The sequence below is a fragment of the Microtus ochrogaster genome, chromosome 6, assembly GCF_000317375.1.
Source record: "Microtus ochrogaster isolate Prairie Vole_2 chromosome 6, MicOch1.0, whole genome shotgun sequence".
Classification (NCBI taxonomy): Eukaryota; Metazoa; Chordata; class Mammalia; order Rodentia; family Cricetidae; genus Microtus; species Microtus ochrogaster.
Genome location: NC_022013.1, coordinates 85,654,047 through 85,672,492, shown reverse-complemented (window position 1 = coordinate 85,672,492; position 18,446 = coordinate 85,654,047). Strand labels below are relative to the sequence as shown.

The 18,446-nt window shown below is 46.2% G+C and overlaps 1 protein-coding gene across 2 annotated transcripts in view; it reads left to right on the top strand.

Moving 5' to 3' along the window:
- Kif26b (kinesin family member 26B) overlaps positions 1-18,446 on the top strand; it is a 404,164-nt gene that overhangs the window by 360,914 nt on the left and 24,804 nt on the right. The gene's annotated exons all lie outside the window — the stretch shown is intronic.

Genomic DNA, 18,446 nt, shown 5'->3' with positions numbered 1-18,446 from the left:
CCTGGGAGAGGGGCAGCTAAGGGGCAGCCTGGATGGGATTCTGAGTCCAGTGACAGAGACCTGCTTTAGCTAATGATGGCATCATGCATCGTCTTCCAAACGGCTAAGTGTGGAGATGCTCAACTCCAGCACAGTCATAGTACGCCAGCAGAGGCCTCCAGTTGTAATTACCCTTTCTGCATTTCTGGAAACATCACATCAGTGTGTCTGTCCCATGGGGTTGCAAGCAATGACCAAAGAGGAATGGGTCAGCCAGGCTAAAGCTACACACAAGAATACAGCTTACTCATTAAATATGTATTTCCGGTAAACCACACCTTTTAGTTTAAGTATAAGCCTATTTATTATTGCATGGGTACTACAGGCATCTTGTACATCATCCTATAGCCCTACTTAGGAGAGCTTTAAAAGCCTGAGGGAGTTACCATGCCTCATCCTGCGCAAATGTTCACTCCATATACACGATCCTTCCCTTTTCATGAGTACCGCTCCAGGAAGATAAGGTCAGAGTTTCTTCCATTTCTGGTATAGCCCTAAACATGCCATGTCATGAGTGACCCAGCCTTACTTACCCCCACGACCATTGCCCAGCTCAGCTGTGTATCTTACGAGTTATAGGAACCTCCACTCATCTTAAAATGAGGGTTCTGCCTCTGTATTCCTTATGCACCACAGGGAAATGAGGCGAAGAACAGGGGTGAAAATCGAATCAACAAGGCTGTCCCCAATGACCAATGGTGATCGGTCAATAGTTTAGCTCCATGTTATCAGATTAAAGTGGAGACAGGGTTTGTCTTACAGAGTTGCCATGAATAAATATGTAGAAGATATTTTGTTTTAATCAATAAAAATTCTTTAAATACAAATACTGCTATGGGAGAAAGAGGAGAGTTGGGGTGTCCTCATAGTGTCTAAGGTTCAAGGAAAGTTCTTGCCTTCTCCATTCCTCTGCTCCAAGTTGATCACAGACCCCAAGCACCGTTCCCCACCAGGAGGGGCATTCTGGATGTCTTCCAGGGCTTACCTGGTAGTTAGAATCGTAGCTGTATTCCTTCTTGAAATTTGGTATCCCAGATAGATAAGCCCCAAAGTAACATTCTTCACCCTTGAAAGGAACATTTCCTGTGCGAGAACTTCATCAAGGTAAGGGTTTATCAAGTTTCATTCTCTATATTTTCTGCTGTGAAATAGCCCAGAAGGTTGAGGAGTTGGCAAAGCAAAAGGTTATTGTGGTTCAATCTATTGAGGCTGAAGATCCTCCAAAGACAAAAAGAATATGGGACTTGGTTGGCTTCCATTAAATGAGAATCATGTCTTTGAACCTGATAATTTCCTGGGTCATCATGCAGATACAGTTCCAAATGCCACCTTGTTATGAGGTCACTGACAGGCTAGTCGATCACTCCTGTTTTAATCCTGAAGAGTGGAATACCTTTATGATTTCAATAAATATTTATCTGTTCAAACTGTTGAGCTGATGGTGGGAAGGCTGGATAAATGTAAGCGTATGAAATTTTTTTGATTAAGTAAAGTAACTTCTTTCTGGCTGCAGTTTGGTTCCACTGTAAACAACTAGAGAAGCAGGGCGAGTTGTTTTTATTACTAGCTCAAGGTCTCTTGTTAGATTAAACATATTGTTAGCGTCAGTTGGTCCTAATGGCCAACCACCTGCCCTCTTGGGAGAGTCGATAGGCTGTGATGGAATGTCACCAGCCTCTCCAGACTTCCTTCTGCTTGCTTCCAGGTCTTCCTTCCCAACATTTCGGCCACACAGGTGATGAGCAAAATGTTTCTATAATGTATGTAAACACAGACTTAACATAAATGTTGCGTCTACATGATAGCTTGTCATGGAGTTCTCCCCTGACCCTAACAGCCTAACACAAAGCTTCCATCAGTGACCCTGGTCCTGCCTCACAAATCACCAAGAGCTTGCTGGGCTGCCCACTGTTTGGTGTCAGGAAGCATGGTGGCTTGCCCAGCCGTCTAAGGACTGGGACATTTGTGCTGCCAACCTCTGGCCCATAATGACTGTCTCTGTGCGTAAACTTTGCAAGACTTTTGCTCTGACATTTTCTTGGATTCTCAGCCACAGCATAGATTTACTATTTATTGTCTGTGAATCTCATCTGCAAACTGATTGATTAATCAACTAGGTACTGTTCTCTCCCAGAACAAAAGAAGGTAAGATGAAGATTTACCCAAATATGCCAGGCAACTGATGAAGAGTTCAAACTGCCTGGCTTTTCCTAGTTTGGGAGACCTTGGCAGTTGAGACCACAGGGATGGCCAGTGCCTGCTCTCACCGAGCTCTGCCTGCTAGCTATAGGCTGCCTGTGCACAGTGGCGCATTCAGCCCAGCAGGATGGTCCACATTCCCTTCGTCAGATCACCAGCCTCCTAAGTCATGACTTGCCACGTTATGTTAACAGACTAACCTTTCTGGGCATCAATCCTTGTCTTTGCCTTGGCTTCCCAGACAATGGGATATTTCCTGGCTGCGTGGTTTCCTAGCATTCCGTTCACTTTCAGCGGGGAAAAAAAAAATCCCAGAAAATCAAATTTCATATTCTTTGCCCTCCCCCATCTCTCCAAAACACAAAACCCCACTGGTCTTCATCTGTCACCCTAGACAACTCTGCTCAGAAGTAGCATTACTCGTGCTGGCTTCTGGGAAATTAACTGGAATGTGCACGGAGGGGCTACAGCCTGTCTCCATTTCTCTTCATCATTGGACTGGACCATTTGTCATGTGAGCAAGCCGGAAAGTGAGCTGGGATTCATTACCCATCCTGGGTGCTCCCACAGGCACCCTAGATGTGCCCTGGGTGGTTCTGGCTCTGCAGATGTTATTGCCTTTGCAGATGGCAGAGGCAGGTGTGGAGGGAGTGCCCCGCCTCAGCCACTACTCAGCACAGGCTGCCTGGCCAATCCCAGTGCCTGCTGTTCATTTATCAATCCTAAATGGTGACACCTTTGAGAAAAGCTTGTGGGGGCGGCAGGGAGATCAGCAGGGGCCCCAGCCCCCTAGTCAGCTTCTCAATGACAGAAAGCACAAATTCCTCTCTCCTAACTTCAGAGAGTCTCACACCCAGGGAAACCTGTCCGTGTGATGAGGTTTCTGACAGCACATTTGCAAATTTCCTTGTAGGCTCATTTGTTATACTTGTTTGCTAGTCCTCAGCACTTCCTGTGCAGCGAGCTGCTAGGAATCTCCACCACGGATGGAGGGGGGCGGGGACAGAGGTAGCCGGCATAAATTCTCATGCCGCAACCCGATGTCCTATGTGTTCACTCTTGGATGTCCCAGCCCTTTGGAGGATCCCAGACTTTCTAGCAACTCAGAAACTCTAATCACAAGCCAGTTCCCTAGGAGGGAGTTTGGTTCCTTTTTGATGTTGTCTTGGGGTGGGTACCAGCCCCAAGTTAGCACACCCTTCACACTATGTTCCCTCAAAGTCCGGAAAGCGTGTAGACTCTATTTGTGAGTGGTACTGCGTTTGGAGAAACCGTCTCTTTAATAAGCCTCACAATCCGACACGAGCAAGGGCTTGTTACAGACCTCACAGAAAACAAACTCACGCACTTGGGCTTCTGCAAAATGATGAAGCTTTTCATTGAGAAATGATTGGTAAAGAGACAAGAGACTGGTTGGGTTTTTTTCCCACAATTCCTTCATGGGCTGGCAACTGGAAATATTTGTGAAGGGAAGGAGGACCTAGTGCTTGTTGATTGGATAATGAGAAGGGGGTGGGATGTTGGAGAGAACTCCTGTGTGGGCCTAGACCAGTGGTTCTCAACCTTCCTGATGCTGTGACCCTTATATACAATTCCTTGTGTTGTAGAGACCCCCAACCATAAAATTATTTTTGTTGCTACTCCATAACCGTAATGTTGCTACTATTATGAATTGTGATGAAAATATCTATGTTTTCTGATATCTTGGGTGACTCTGTGAAAGGGTTGGTCAACCTTAAAGGGGTCGTGACCCACAGGTTGAAAACCACTATAGGCCTAGAGGGTCATTATGGCGCCTCGGCAGTCTCTGTCCTGAGAGAGTTACAGTCTCTGTGGGAGGTTCTGGAGTTCTGACCCTCTCAGGCTGTGTCTCTTTCTGCTGCTCTTCTCTGGCACCTTGGGAAATGGTGCCACATAGCCACCTGCTTACGTCCCCGTGCCCCCTCATTGCAGGTTTGTTTTGTGCTGCTGCAGGCCTGAGATCCCCATTTATTCATGGCAGTCACTAGTAAACTCTGGGCTTGGGCTGCAGGCTTGTTCCTCTTTGCTCTTTAGGGTTGAATGGCTCCACCAAGCTTGAAATGCATCTGGGCCAGTCTTTAATCTCAAACATCAAACCAGAAGCAAACACCCCCAGGCAGGATCTACTTCCAGAAGTCTCCCTCTCATTGATGTACCAGAGCCTCCTTGCGCAGGCTGTGGGGGGGAAGACTCGCCTCCTTGAGGACAGAGGAGCACCTGAGCACAGCTCTGCAGGCAGACCAGCAGGCAACACTAGAAACAAACTCCAGTCAGTGACTCAGGCAGAGGGGGAGCCAAGTTTTCCTAAAATGTTAATGTCTGCTCATTTGGAAGGCAGTGGGGTGCAGATACCTAGAGAAGCCAGGTGCAGCTGCAGGGCTGCAGTTTGGGCCTCACAGAACCACCATGGCGGCACACAGACGTTTCCCCACCTGGCCTTAAAATACTCATCACTCATCCTCCCAGTGTCTGGGTAGATGTGGGCTTCTCAGCTTTCTCAGAACTGGAAGAGGTGTGGGAAACAGGGAGAAGTGTCCTGAACTGCTGTTAGCAATGACATTCCGTTCCCCTGGTGTCACACAGACCTGGTTCCGTGGATTTGAATGTAGATTACTTACAGGTACCATAAAATTAAATAGATATTTGCCAGGGAGAAAAAAATGCAAAAGAATGTCAGCTGGAAGATTGACTCGAGATAGCATGAAATTGGGGAGAAGCTCCGTGTAAGGATCTTTGTGTTGAGAGCAGCGCACATGTGCGTTTTTTAACCTCCTCTAAGTGCACATTAATGCTGGATTATCTCCTCCTGATTTACGGGGAGAACGTCAATTTAGAACTATTTGCACAAACTCCGGATACCAGTTTATAGCATTCCCTGTTTAGAAATAAAATAACTAAAGTCTCAGGTTGCCAGGCAACCGCAGCAGTGATAATTCTTGGTATTGCTGCTTTAAAAACATTCATTTTTATACATTTTAATGACTGTTAGGAAGCAAGGAGAGTGAGCTCAGAGCATCTCTGGGACACAGAAAGAAGTTTGTTTTTTTTATGAGATTTTTCAGCATGCCACTCTCTTTTATTCCTCCCTCCTTGCCTCTTCCCTGGCCGGTGGTATTTTCATAGTTCATTACAGAATTTACAGAGACGGTTATTATTTTCTTAACAGTCCAGGCAGCAATTGTCTGTTGATTAACTCCCCCAGCCTGTTGCGAGCAAGTCGTTAGGAGAGAAATGATGTGATGTGGGCTGTACCAGACTGCAGCCTGGATTCCATTGTCAGTTGTTATGGCCCACGTTTGGCTCATCCTTCCTGTTCTGGGGAACTGCTCTCCTGAACTAGGAGCAGAGTGTCGGCCCCCAGTGCAGCCAGAACCTCAGGGCAGCAGAGTCATCACCGGTGATCTTTTTCTCTGCCCACTGCCACTAGCTGCTCTTAGATACCGAAGCACTATGGTTTGAGGACCAGTGGGAGCCAGGAGACGTCTTCGTTTCCAACCTTATCTTCCCTTAGCTTAACTTCTGAAGTTGCCAGTGGAAGTCTCTTCCTTCCAGATTCCGAGTCAACTGGCAATAGATTCAAGGGTGGACTAGGAATTGAAACCCCATATCCTGTCAGTCCCAGCAGGACAGAGGGAGCTCTCCCCCGTTACAGAGCCCCCGGTACTCAGACTCAGGTCAGAAGCACTGGGTCCCTTCTCCAGACAGCCATGGTAGTCCAGAGAGGAAGGCAGGGTGGGGTCTAAGGTAGAAGGAGACAGATGGATGGAGCTGGGCAGCTCATTCCTGAGTTCACACTTACCATCCCAATAGTCAGTGAGTAAAGAGGCAGAAACAAGAGTAGGATTTCCCCCTCTCCAGCCTTTCAAAGGGAGTAGAAGCTAATTTACGAACTGCTGGATCAGAGGAAGGAGGAGAAAATTGTTTCCAATACTTATTTTCTGGCTTTTCAGCTACGTGGCAGGCAGTTAGCACAGCGAATAAATTGGCTCTCTGTGTTTCTAAATGGGAGCACAGTGATGATACCTCTTACTACGCTGCTAAGGCTATTATGAATGCTTCATGGGTGTCAGTTTATGACTGTGACTCAACCATCACAGTGTTGGAAGGTCTGCATGTCGGTCTGTCTCTGCGTGTGTATTCTCAACCTCCAGCCCCTTACCCGAAGCTCGTGAACTGGGTTCTAGAACATAGAGCGCAGACGGGTGCCCGGCACCCAGTTCCAACTTTGGTTACAGATTCTATTTAGATTCCCTCCCCCAAAACACACACACACGCAAACCTATGCCCCATATGATGTGCCCACTCCCTGGGGAGCAGATACGGCTGCAGAGACATGTCTCCTACAGGGAAGAAGGACCTTGTTTTTAGCTTACAGTTTCTGAGGACACCATCCATCATGGTGAGAGAGGTGTGACTTTGAGGGTCAGAAAGTAAAGAGATGACGTTTGATCCAGACCCAGGAAGTGGAGGAGATGGAAAGTGAGGTCAAACTATAAACCAAAGTGAGGTACTTCCTCTAGCAGGGTTCCACCTCCTAAGGCTCCACAGCCTCCCGAACAGCACCAGCAACTGGGGACTAATCCTACAGCACAGCACAAAACTTAATGCCAGGTTTGACAGCTTATATGGCAAGATCTCAAGTAAATTTAATTTAGCATCAATGGATAAACAAGTAAAAGTAACAAAGCTAAGAAAGGAAAAAAGAAAAATAAAGCATCAAATGTCTGCCTTCATCTGGAGAGCTGAAAAGTGAAAGCCAGCCAAGACCTTTTTTCTTGGTATCTTAGACACACTTGTGTTTCTTTGGGGTAAATACGCAGAAGTAGGGGCATGTGCTTGACTGGTTTTCATTTTTACAAGCACATGGCAATTGTGTGTATTATGGCAAAAGCTGGGAAACTGAGGCACAGCGAGGTTGAGTTCCTTATCCAAGTTCGCATGGCTGGTAGGTGATACAGCTGTGTCACTGTCTCCCCGTGTGTCCCTGCTGCCTAACATGGTGCCTGGAAGGTTATTGATACACAGTGAATATTTGTCAACAGATATGAGATGTCCTTGTGTTGATACAGTCTGAGTTTAGAGGCTGATGAGTGAGCTATAGTCTGGGGAGGGGCTGGAGAGTCCAGCATGTGCATCCATATGGCTTCCTTGACCTCACCTGCTTCTACAATGGCCTAACTGAAACTGGTGGCAAGGTGCCAGTGGTGAAGTGGAACAAGAAATCCAGAAGAAAAAGGGAAAGAAGTCCTACATTCCAGACCCATGCCATAAACCCAGGATCAACTCAGTGTCCCATGACAGTGTTAAGAGCTGAACCTACTAGTACATGCCTGTAATCCCAGCTTTTCTAGAGGTAAAGGCAGGGGGATTGCAAGTTCAAGGCCAGCCTGGGCAACTTAGTATTAGATGCTGTCTCAAAATAAAGAGTAAAAATGACAGAGGGGGAGGAATGCTAAGGTTTAGTGGCTCAGTGGTAGAGGGTTTGATTAGCACGAGCAGTTCTAACTCAACCCCTAGTGATGACAACAACAACAACACACACACACACACACACACACACACACACAGAGCCGCGTTCAGTAAGATGCCCTTGAGCTAGAGCTTGTGTGCAGGGAAACAGGCTCTGAAAGTCTGCAGTGGAGCCCAGTGGCCTGAGTGTCCCACTTAGCACTGGCTATGAAGGAACTTAGCCAACCTCAGCCTTCTAGCACCCCATCAGGAATAAAGCCCCGTGGTACCTCCACCACACCGCCCTCCTGCTTTGCCTTGGGGCTTCAGCAAGAAAAGAGGGTCCACTTCCCAAACTGGAGAGCTGGGTGTTGCCCACAGCTGACACATGGGACCACAGTTGTGGGTTTCCTTCCCTGGGATGGCAGTGTCTCTGAGGATTCCTGAGAGGTTCCCAGGCTCTGGTCAGTAGGCGAGGTTATCGTCCTCTGGATCCTGAAGCTTTGCTGCATATCGGCTGTGTAATGAAGGAATAGGCAGGAGGTGTGGATGATGCCAGGTTCGCCATGCCCACGCTAACGAGCTTTCTCAAGCCTCCGACTGACAGGAAAAGCTCTGGGAACGGCTCCAGGTGCCAGATCAGACGGTCACTCTCACTACTGGAATTTGTCAACTTTCTTTACTCTGAGCTCCCAAAGAAATGGGGTGGAGGGGGCCAGGTGTGGTTTCCGAAAGAGACGATGCCACCTGGGCTGGCAGAGCCACACGCAGGTAAAGCCAGGGAACACAGATGCCAGCACCACCGCTGGTACTTAGCAACCGTTTCAATCCTCATCTTCCACCTTGAAATCAGGATTTCATGTTTTTGTTTTTTTTTCTTAAAAAAAAACTGTTTTTTGAAACAGGTTCTCTCTGTATCTTTGGCTTCCCTGGAACTCACTCTGTAGATCAGGCTGGCCTCGAACTCTCAGAGATCCGCCTGCCTCTGCTTCCCTAGTACTGGGATTAAAGGCAGGTGTCACCACCACCTAGCTAGGATTTCATTCTTGTGTTCTCCCCTTGTGGAACAAAGTTAGATCCCATGGATAAGATGTCTAAGAGGCCCTTTGAGAATGTCTGTTTTATAGTTGTAAAGGCCACCCACTGTGTAAGCATATTCTGCAGTGATCTGGGTTCAGCTGGCCCCATTCTATCCACTCTAGTGGGTAAAGCGGGCCTTTCTTTTGGCCAAATAGATTATAAATTCCTTCCATTACATTGGATCCCTCAGCCCATATGGCCTATGTGGAGAAATGTGGAGCCTAAGTACAAATTTTATTTTAACCCACTTACTCATTTCAGTCACTTCTTCATTGAAAAGTATTCACTAGGTCTCGGTAAGAGGAGGGCCACTGAGAACTCAGAAGTACAGGGGGGCAGACATGAAACCCCCAAGTACGATACAGGATAATCGTATGCACACCAGCCCCTAGACTGCACAAAGGGAAGGAGGGATGGAGGGGGGAGAAAGGAGCCACGGAAATCTGCAGCTTCAGATGTTGTGGCTAAGCCGCCCTCTCTCTCCTTACCTACCTCCTGCTACTACTGGTGCTTAACCATGTTTTCCTGTCTCCCCACCCCTCATCCTTCAGAGCCTGCACCCTCCACAGCTGTTCTGCCATGTGCTGGACTGATGGAGAGCTTGGCTGGTACCCATCGTGATAAACTGCTGAGCTAAATGAGACTCCAAACCCACAGCTTATTGTTAATCTTTAATGATAACGAATTGTCACACCACAAGTCCTGTTCGTTACAGAAGGCAAACAGCTGAAGAAGGATGGCTTGGGGTTAGTCGGGGCCAGTGCACAGAGGAGCCCCAAATGCCCTTAGGCACCCCGAGGGCTCTGTGGTTACTCAAGGATAGCTTGATTTAGGCACAATTAGGCATTGGAAGGGACGGAGCATACAAATGAGTCAGGCCTTAATTCATTAAGAAACTGTCTTGAACATTAATTGAGCTTCAATCAGAGTATCCAACCATAAATTCTCACCTGTTTCGCAACTGGTTCAGGCTCAATTGAGCATTAATAGATTTTTTTTTTGGTCCATGCAAATGAGGTGATAATTCATTCTGTTGTGTAATTGAATAATCTTCAAATAGATTTATTCACGGGGACAGTTAAATAGTACTCAGTTGTCTAATGTAGCTCGTGGTGCTTTAACCAAAGCAAAGCCCAGTTTCTTTCTGGCACAACAGAGACCTCGCAGGACAGAGATGGGTTCAGGGCACCCATTACAGGTCTGAGGAGCGGTGGACCTGAAGACACCTGACGATGTCCATTCAACCTTTTAGAGCTGTGGCCCCAGGTGTTATCGCTTTTGTGTCTCTCCTTTCTCACTGCTACTGACAAGCAGAGTCAATATAAATTTTCAGGAAGTGATTTCTCAGTTTGGCGGTCACCATTTGTAAACATACATCCTCGAGCTTAGTACCCCGACATGCCAGCCTTCCTGAGAAGTTCAGTATATCCGCCTACTTGGTGAGTTCCAGGCCAATGAGAGACTGTGTTTTACACACACACACACACACACACACACACACACACACACACACAGAGAGGGGGGGGGATTGACAGCTCCTGAGGTGTGACAATAGAGGTTGTTCACTGGCCTCCACATGCATGCCCTCAAACACATGCACGATTTTTTTTAATGTATATTCCTTCTGTATATTCCTTCATGTTCCCCATGGCCTACCTGGGAACCATCTCCTCTACGAAGCCTTCTCAGAGATCATCTCTCCCAGTATGTTGTTCCAGAACAGTCTGTCTACCTTGTCACAGCCATGTCGTCTCTGTAGGCACCTCACAGCCACTCATGCTGTGTTTCACTTGTGTTGACATTGCTCAGTCCCCAAGCCTATGAACTCATCACGATAACGACAGCCACTCCCTCGGGTTCCCAATTGGTTTGACTCATTTGGCCAAACTCTATCTTAAACTCTGTGTCTTTAGTAACAGATGTGAACCAACCAGACAGATGTGCCTCGTGATCAAAGCAACACCCTGTCAAGCTCTCTCTGTCTGATGCCCCGTGGGTCAGCAGGTCTTCCCACTCTGCTTGCTTATACACATGTATCCATGCCCGGTTGGCTCCTAGGAATGCCTGACTGTATGTCTTTCTGAGGCCTGGATGGCTTTTTCTTGTGTGCGAAGATCAGGGCTGAACCAAAAAGCTCCCCAGTAACATAGTGATTAGTGTCACTCCGTGCAACAAGCACACTCTCAGTAGCTAAGATACACTTGCCACTTTCCACATGGTCAGAATCTAGTGGGTAACAGCAAGTTCTCACGCTGAACCAATTTCGTTGGCTTTAATTCACTTATACTACTGTTCTACCTGATTGACTGGTCAGTGGCAATCATAGGTCCTCTTATTCCTGGCTTTATTATTGTTATGAACTCTTGGATCACAATTACCCTTCACACAATTGTGTGCATGTGTGTGTTACAGAATGGTGACAGAAGGGTAACAAAGAGGCCTTCCTGAAGATGAGAGCTGGGACCTGAGGAGAGACATTGCATGTAGTTAGAGAAGGCTTTAAGGACCTGGGTCCAGGAGAAGAGAAATTCAGGGGGCTGGACCAGGGGAGGTGATGCCTCCTGGAGATTGTTACTGATGCTCCATGGCCTGTGAACTGAGTGTGTCACAGTGATGGCTCGATGCTGCTGCTGCCTTAGTATGAGTTCTCTACTTCTAGATGTCGACACAAACGCCACAACTCTCAACTCAGAGGATAAGAGGTAGTTTATTCTGAAGCCAGATATGAATGACCATGAACACAGATCTGTTTTCCAATGAGGACATGGTCTCATGAAGTTTTTATAGTAACAGCTCAAAGAAAGCCATAAATCAAAACACTTTCTAAACACTTGGGTGGGAACATTTAATAGGCACTTAAAGAAAAGTTGAGAAATCTCAGCTGGAGACCTCGGACGCTATCTGAAAACTCATGGCCTTTTGGATGGTGGAAACCAGAATTTTCTTTAGCTAGTGCATTCCAACAGGTTTTGAATCTGTTAGCCGTGGGATGCTAGTTACAACACAGAAGTGGGTTAGGGATGGCTCTTTAGGGAGCTAAAGATAGCCCGTGATAAATTATAACCAGGCCCTGGACCTGCAGCGTTCCAACAGCGTTAAAGATCTGGTCCATCAACGAGCTCTTTAGGAGGCTTCTGTAAGAAGGTGCAACCTTTCTGAGAACTTTTGTTCACACAGATGGTACCTGTTATTCAATCCCCATGCCCCCCTTTTTCTCTTATAGTTTGTCTGGCTGTCTAGTTATTTAAAGTTAAAGGCTAAACCCAGTTCTGCCCTTTTAAACATAGCCCAAAGCAGAAACTGGTCATTCCTGGTCAATTTGTTGTTGTTTATTTCTCTGAGCATCTTAATTGCCTTGAAGATGTTAATCAACCCTTGGTTGTTTACTTGAAATCCGTGTGTGCATCTCGGCTGCCATCTGCTTTTCCCGCTGCTTCTGTTTCATGGCGCCTCCAATCTTCGTGTGTTTATTTTTGTCTGGGGACTGCTCCATGGTATGGGCATTTTATTCGTGAGACCTGGATAGAGAGGGTGGACTTTACAGAGTGTTTGTATCTAGTTCTACGAGGTGCCAGTTAAGAGTAGTCTAAATTGTATTATCAGCTTGAAATAGTTTGGACCACCCAGAACCTGAGACTCCAGATAATCAGGCTGCCTATGATTCAGACCAAGATTCCTAATTCTCATGGCAATTTCTTGTCCCTGGTGCTGGGTTGTTTGTTCGTTTGTTTGTTGTTTCAAGAAGAGCGTGTTCTCAGTATGTGAGAAGACCATTTGCAGAAGGAGAATTTCCTAATAAAATGTCCATACTAGATGGTTCTGGGGCTCTGTCCCCTGCTTCCCATACCAACCCCACCCGCACCCCAGGCCACATAAACACCAAAGCCTGTGAGAGCACCTGACTGGCAAGCAGCAGCCTGGGGAAGGCCCCTGGTGTTACTCTGCTTCCCTTGAGTCCCCGACCTCAATTGCGTCTTTGACTGAGCTTGTCTTATTCTTTTGCAAGCTCAACAATTTATTTAATATGGTTTTAGCAGCTGTCTGCCTTGTGTCCCTGTGCTTGGAAAGGGCGCTGTAGGACCCAAGCAGCACATCCTTCTTTGTCTTTGTCACTTACATGCTCTCTCTCTCTCTCTCTCTCCTGAATAAAGGGACCATATAATTGATTGTTATCAGAATGGAAAGGATGTTCCATGCAACTTAACATTTTGAAGTATTTTCTCACAAAGTTAGGAACCCTGGTGAGCCCCCGAAACAGTCCATCCTCTCGGGATTCACTCTCGCCACCCCTCTGTAATGATATGTCATTTGTATTTTAGTAAATAAAGCTTGCCTGAAGTTCAGAGAGTAAAACAGCCGCACTGATCAGCCTTACAGACCAGGGAGTGGTGACACACACCTTTAATCCCAGTAGCCACACTAGTTCGCCATAGAAACTGGGCACTAGTTGTGCATGCCTTTAATCCCAGCCCTAGAGAGGAATATAAGACAGGAGGAGACAGCTCTCTACAATCTCATTCTGAGATTCCTGGAGGCGGGATCGCCAGTTCAGACTGAAGTCGAGGTAAGAGCCAGTGGCTGGCTGTTTGGCTTTTCTGACCTTCCGGTGGAACCCACATTTCTGTCTCTAGATTTTTATTAATTGTGCTACACTCCTCAGCCTGTTGGCCAAGATGAAGTGCAAAAATTTACTCTCAAATATTCTTATGAAATGAAAAATATCTCTGCACACTAAAGAAAAACAGTTCAAACTTCTTGATTGCTTCGCTGAATGTTAAAGTAAATAAGGAGAATTATTCCAGCTATAGCTTTATGTACTTTGATATGCCTTGGTCTTATCGGGCTTGGATTTTGTGATGATTCTGATAACTCATGCCCCTGAAAGATCCATGTGTGGAAGGCTTGGCCCCAGGCCACAGTGCTAACGGTAGTGGGACCTTTCCCAGGTGGGTCTAATGGGAGGAAGTTAGGTCACTGGGGAGTGCCCTTGAAGGGGGCTTTGGGATTCTGTCTCCTACCACTATCTCCTGGCTTTGAGATTCTGTCTCCTATCACTATCTGTTGCTTCCTGACTCCCAAAGAGTGATGAACCTTGCTCACCCACACACCCTTTCCACCATATTTGACCTTACCAACATTAATGGACTGTGGGCTGCAAGCTCTGAAACTGTGAGCTCAAATGAACCTTTCTGCTCTGGGATGATTACAGTATTTTTGTTATTGTCCCTCAAAGGTAACTAATACAAATCCCGTGACAGTGGTATTATCCTTAACACTGAGTGTTTTCAACTCTTACCTTGAGACCTTAAAATATGGATTTTTTAAAAATGTGATAACATATAAAATTATCTGTGTAGTTTGATAACTGCAGCTTCCCTTACTCTTGGCAGACTATCACAGTTTAGCTAAAAGTAATTAGGAATTTGTGTGCCCCACAATCTGTAATATGTTTGTTTCAATAGGATATGTTTTTCAAGGAGGGACAAAAATATACATCAACTCCCAGAAAATAAAAAAGAACTACAGATGCTCTCACTTTGAATCTTTTATGTAGCTTGAACATTCATCCTTTATATCACAGGGTCCTCTGTTTACAGGTTTTGTTTTTAATAATTGCAATTCATGACCAGCCTCAAAATCCAAGGTTTTCCTCTTTCAATTATTGAGTGCTTGATTGCAGATTACAATTCAGTCTGGACAAAATTCAATTCTAATTTAGATGACTTGTTTCCAAAACTTGAATACTCAAATTGAGCCATGAAGACTGCTTTATTTGGTTGATGCTAAAGCTATCAACAATTTTATACTATTTCGTTTTGTGCTTTAAAATCGCAAATATTTTTTCAAATCCAACCAATGACAGGAAACAAAAAAAAGAACTATGTGCTCCCTTGATGAAATGGGGATGTCAAGCTCCGACCAAGCTTCCTCGTCGACATTTTACCATTCAGTTGCATTCTGATGGAATCTAATAAATTGTCCCAACTAAAGCTCATAGTTCTCTGTGTAGAATTGCATCTCGGCACAGTTATGAATTACTTGAGTGTATCAGGAAGACATTCACCAGAAGACGTTTCTTAGTTTAGCAGGACTAGTACTGTAAAGGGCGACCTCTTGTACAATATACACCTCTCACGTGTGTCTGCCAAGCTGAGAAGAGAGGGTGTCTGCCTACACCACAGTCTGGGAATTAGAATGGTTTGTTTTATTTTTTTAAGTAAGAAATCTAGGATCCCATAAGCAAATGAAATACAGGATAATCATCACAAAACCAAGACTTCTGGCATATCAGGACATACGGGCTGCCTACTGGAGTCCTGTCTGTCTCACATGTGTTTGTCTTTCCAGGACAGACAGAGAGTCTACCGTATCATTGCATGTTCGTTGAACAAATGTTTCCAAAATTACCTATGTGTCTAAGCATGGCATTCTGTGTGCCAGTGCAAGGGACTAAGATCCCTTTGGAGCTTTTTAACAAGGTGTTCCAAAATCCCATGGGGCAAAGGCCTCTTCTGATGGATAAGTTTAACCATCGGATACTTATTTGAATGTTTATAGGAAGAACTCTGTTAGACCCTATGCTGGGTCTGGATGTGGCAAGAATGGACCTTTGCCCCCATTCTATCAGAAGCTGGCATCCTCTATGGTATCTGGGACATCTGCCAGCCCATGGAGTGCCCTTCATGGCCTATGGGAAAGCACTGAGTTTGAACTGGGAAACCAAACCTCCCTTTGCAGTTCCCTCTCCTCAGCCCAATACCCACCCCCAATAGAAAGAGCCCCAGGAAGAAGGGGTGGTTAACCCCTAACCTGTGACTCCCCGTCAGCAGGTCTTTGGGAAAACAGGCCCATTAAGGCTTTCTCAGGGGGTCTGGGAGGGAAGGGCAGAGGCAGAGCCCTGGCTGAGCATGTGTGTGGTCCCGGGTTCTATTCCTGCCTCTGGAAAGAAGAAAAGAGGGTGGCTGCCATCCTGACCTCAGATCGCATTTGTTCTGCACTGTAGAAGTGAGTAACTTACTTCTGGTTCTGTGGGTGAAACAGGGCCTCATGTGCACTAGGCAAATTCTCTGCCGCTATGATCGAGTCCCAGCCCAGAAACAATGACTACTTCTTCCCCGATTTTAGTAAAATGTAAAACTCACGCAACAACAGCCTACCTTATGTCCAAACAAAACTAGAACCCTAGGGAAATGTAATCTTATCATACAAGACATGTTTTAGGTGTGTCATTCCTTTCTGTCACTCCACATTGAAGTTTCACAGCCTCTCCGCGAAGTTATTAAAGTGTGTGAATGGCCGTCTGTGGTCACCTTACCTCGGACTTGTACCTGTGGCAGAAACCAGTCTGCAACCCAATTTCCCTTTTCCTTCCAATTACTGAAGCCTGTTCTTCATGCCGGCAAAGCTGGTCCATCTTGTGAGAACCATGGGATCATGTTTCTCTAATCCACACGTGATACCCAGAAGGCATCCCAGCAAGCGCTGTCCTCATTACCTCCCGAAATAAGTTCTATTTGATCTCAGAAGGGATGCAGCCATGAAACCCCATGGCACATGTGTGGAAAATGGCCTTTCACTCCCCAGCTAGAGTCTGGGAGTGGCTTACAAGTAACAAAGTCCGTACTGGACAAGTGTCTTGAGCAAAATAAACCACATATTGGAAGGATTTTGAGGCATAAGTACAAAAATTAAAATCTGCGTCTGGAAACATGTTACATAACAATGAAGAGTGCTTACACATCAGAAGATACTGCCAAGAGGTTGGAAACAATGGACAGAATGAGAAGACAAATTTTTCAGGGCGGGCCAGGCATGGTGGCGCACACCTTTAATCCCAGCACTCAGGAGGCAGAAGCAGGTGATCTCTATGATTTCAAGGCTAGCCTGGTCTGCATAACGAGTTTCAGGCCAGCCATGACTAAATAGAGACGCCCTATTAATATTCAGAACTTATAAAGCTGTCCTAAAACACAACAACAAAAGCAAGTAAATGATGGACAAAGAACTTTAATGGCAGCTTCTCCGTGGAAGACACGCAAATGGCCAGTGAGCATGTGAAAACATACCCAACGGCACTGGTCACTAGGAACCTCAATAAGACTCCACTCCACACTGCTTAGGGAAAAAAGTAAAAGTAGATTGCAGGTAAAAATGTGGAGAAAGTGGTGGGCTTTATGGCAGCAGGATGCCCCTATGACCACATCCCTAAACTAAGTGCTTCAAAGGACATTGGTCAGGAACCAGGCTGGGGAAACAAGACAAGGCTCATTCCAACCCTGAATGTCATATGATCTCCTGAAAGCCTTCCAAGGCTGACTTCATAGAAAAGTCATTTGTGGGCCTTTGGGCCTTAGTTCAGTGGAGGATGCTTTGCTAGTACCTGTGTAGCCTGTGCTCCATCCCAACACTACTCGGGCACTCACCCTCCCCACACTAACACACACACACACACACACAAACACACACACACTCACATACTCACACATACACTCACACGCAAACTCATGCATACACTCACTCACACACACACTCATACAGACTCACATACTCACACATACTCACACATATACACATACTTGCATACACTCACACATATATACACATGCACACACTCACAACACACAGACTCACACATATACACACTCACACACACACACTCATAACACTCACATACTCACACATATACACATACTTGCATACACTCACATACTCATACACTCACACACAGTTTTGTCTCACCCCTTCTTCAGTCTTGGCTGAGCCCTTCCTGACAAGACGTGTCACTGACCACTGGCCTCTCACCGTGACCATGTGCCAGGAGCCCAGGGATGTGTAGCCTGGTGAGGGCAGAGAGGAGAGGGCGTGGCTAGTGCAAGGAGGTCAGAACACAGCCAAGCATTTGCAAATGAAGACCACTGGGGATTTAGATTCACATATTCTCTGCTAACCATACAAAGGAAGCACAGAATGGGCTAAGTGGACTCTGAAGACTAAAGAGAGTCAGGGTCCTACTCTAATGGAGCCCCCGTGCCTCACTGCTTATCCCAAATCAAGCTCCTGTCAGCCTTTCATAAGGAACGTGCCAGGAAAGGGATTCGCATGAGTTCCTGGAACTACAAAGTAAACCAGCCACCATTCATACAGAGCCTGGAATTCTCTGTCTCATGTTTGTTTGTTTGTTTTCCTCTGTGTGTGTGGAGGGGGGGGTGTTGAGGGCAGAGGTCAAAATTCACTGTCTTTCTCACTCCCTGGCCACCTTACTCTTGAGATGGTATCTCTCACTGAACCCAGAGCTCACTAATCAGGCTAGACTGGCCAGCCAGGGAGCTCAGGGATCCACTGCTTCTGCCTCTCCAAGACTGGGATTGCAGATGCATTACCACAGTGCCTGGCATTTTTATCCAGGGAGGTGGGGATGAGGGTCTGAACTCAGGTCCTTGTGTTTGCCCAGCAAGCAAGTCGATCAAGTGTCATCTCCCCGGCCCCCTACCAACTCCACATAGTCCTGATGTCAACCGTGAAAAGGAAGATCACAGAGTGAGGTGCAAAAACAGGCCCTAACACAATGCACATCCAGCACACACTTCATGTGCTTTTGCTACCTGAAACCCATACTGAAGCTCCAAGGAAAGTATAGGAATAAAAATACTCCAGATACA